Below are 2,936 nucleotides of genomic sequence, written 5' to 3'. Positions count from 1 at the left end.
CCGTAGATGCTGGTTCTTGGGAACCACTAGACGGTTCTCAAAGTACACAACACCATGATCATTTGTGGAAAAACAACTAGCACCTCCGCTAGCAATGTTCTCCTTGATCTTAGCTATTCCCTTATCTCGCTTCTGGGCAGTAATGATTTGATCCGTAAGAGTAGGTTTCGCCACCAAGGTGGAAAGAAATCCTTGAGGAACAATGTGAAGGTTAAGCTTCCGAAATTCCTCATGGAGAAGCGGTTGACTTTGTTGTAACATTAGATTGTTACAATAAGATTTACGACTTAGCGCATCAGCCATGATGTTGGCTTTCCCTGGGGTGTAGGTTATCCCTAAGTCGAAGTCTGTGATCAACTCAACCCAACGTCTTTGCCTGAGATTCAGATCCGGTTGGGTGAAAATGTACTTCAGACTTTGGTGATCAGTGAATATTTCGCAACGGTTACCGAGGAGGTAATGCCGCCAGGTTTTAAGTGCATAGACTACGGCTGCAAGCTCTAGATCATGAGTAGGATAATTCTCCTCATGTGGGTGCAATTGCCGTGAAGCGTAGGCAATTACGTGTCGATCTTGCATGAGAATGCAACCTAGTCCTTGTCGCGAGGCGTCGCAGTAGATAACAAAGTCCTTAGAGAAGTCTGGCGGTACCAGTACGGGAGCAGAAGTCAGGCGTCTTTTCAGTTCCTGAAAGCTGTGCTCACATTGTGGAGTCCACTCGAACTTCTTATCTTTCTTGAGGAGTTCGGTTAGAGGTTTAGCAACCTTGGAGAAGTTCTCGACAAAGCGACGACAATAGCTCGCTAAGCCCAGAAAACTCCGAACTTGCTTGACCGATTCAGGTGGGGTCCAATTAAGGACGGCTTGAACTCGCTCAGGGTTAACAGCAATACCTTTACCAGATATTACATGACCCAGATAGGTCACTTCTGACAACCAGAATTCACATTTAGAAAATTTGGCATAAAGGCGATGTTCTCGAAGTTTCTGCAACACTAGCCTTAGATGTTCGGCATGTTCTTCCTCGTTCTTGGAGTAGATGAGTATATCATCGAGGTAAACCACGACGAATTTATCCAAATACTCCATGAAGATTGAGTTCATTAACCGAGAAAAGGTGGCTGGAGCGTTGGTTAAACCGAAGGACATGACGGTGTACTCGTATTGGCCGTAACGAGTAACAAAGGCCGTTTTAGGGATGTCCCCGTTTCTGATTTTGATTTGATGGTAACCCAACCTCAAATCCATCTTGGAGAAGACTGAGGATCCAGCGAGCTGATCGTACAGGTCGTTGATCCTGGGAAGCGGATATTTGTTCTTGATTGTGACCAAATTGACAGGTCGGTAATCTACAACCATCCGGTCCGTACCATCCTTCTTCTTGACGAATAGGACGGGGCAAGCCCACGGAGAAGAGCTAGGTCGGATGAAACCCTTTTTCAAGGACTCATCGAGTTGTTTCTTAAGCTCGGCTAGTTCTAGTGGTGCCATCTTATAAGGTCTTCTAGCAATCGGAACGGTTCCTGGAATGAGGTCTATTACGAACTCAACATCCCTGTCAGGTGGAACACCTGGCAATTCCTCTGGAAAGACATCCGGGAAGTCACGGACTACCGGAACGTCCTCAAGGTCTGGCAAAGGGCTGGCGTTAAGAGAATATAATTGTCGCTTGGCTATTCGGGTCAAGACATTGACTATCTTGCCCGAAGGGTGAGTGAGTTGAACAGTCCTAGAGAAGCAATCAATTTTGGCTTGATGAGCTGACATCCAGTCCATACCCAAAATGATATTAATATCTGAAGATTTAAGGGCTATCAAAGACGCGAGGAAAACAAGTCTGTCGACTTGGATTTCATTTCCATGGCTTACTCTAGAAGTTTGCCATTTGGATCCCGGAGTTTGAATTACCATGGAGGTTGGCATATCACCGAATGCGACGTTATGCAAACGAGCATAATTTTCAGATATAAAAGAATGAGAGGCTCCTGTATCGAAAAGAACAGATGCTGGGTGGCAATTGACAAGAAGCGTACCGAGAACGACGTTGGGATCCTCTTGAGCTTCTTCGGCAGAGATACAGTTGACATGGCCACGTGAAGCGGTGACCGGCTTGGCGTGGAATATTTTTCCTGTCGGCTTGCCACGGCCAACAGCTTTAGCAGACTGGTTGGGGTTGGTCTGGGGGCACTCACGCATATAGTGACCAGATTCCCCACACTTGAAACAAGTCACGGAACTGGTACGTGGAGGAGCATTGTTAGTTGGACCCCCATAGGGCTTGGCCGGTGCAGACTGTTGAACGGGGCGAGGCGCCTGGAAGGATGGCCTCGGTGTGAACCTGGGTGGCAAGGCGGTGTTGGGTACCCACACGCGGCGCTTCTGAGGACCAGCACCGGATGAGGAACCCACATCACGGCCATGCTTGCGTGTTGCGTCATAGTCAGTCTGACCAGTTTCAGCACTGATGGCTTTGTTGACCAGTTTCTGAAAAGATGTGCACTCATGCAGACGGAGGTCGCGGCGAAGCTCAGGACTAAGGCCCTTACGGAACCTTGCTTGCTTCTTGGCATCAGTAGACACTTCCTCAGTTGCATATCGTGCGAGATTACCAAACTCCCTGCTGTAAGCATCCACAGAAAGTCGGCCTTGGGTGAAACTGCAAAATTCTTCACGTTTACGGTCCATGAGACCCTCCGGAATGTGATGTTCACGGAAAGCCTCACTGAATTCAGCCCAAGTAGTGACATGGCCCGCTGGGCGCATAGCTCCATAATTCTCCCACCACAGACTGGCGGGGCCTTCGAGATGATATGCAGCAAAGGTGACCTTGTCAGCCTCCGCTACCAGCGCGGAACGCAGTTTGTGAGAGATACTGCGAAGCCAGTCATCAGCGTCGAGAGGCTCGACGGAGTGGTGGAACGTGGGTGGATGTAGTT

The sequence above is a fragment of the Triticum dicoccoides genome, chromosome 3B (assembly GCF_002162155.2).
Source record: "Triticum dicoccoides isolate Atlit2015 ecotype Zavitan chromosome 3B, WEW_v2.0, whole genome shotgun sequence".
In the NCBI taxonomy this organism is placed as follows: domain Eukaryota; kingdom Viridiplantae; phylum Streptophyta; class Magnoliopsida; order Poales; family Poaceae; genus Triticum; species Triticum dicoccoides.
This window is presented reverse-complemented; position numbering follows the sequence as displayed.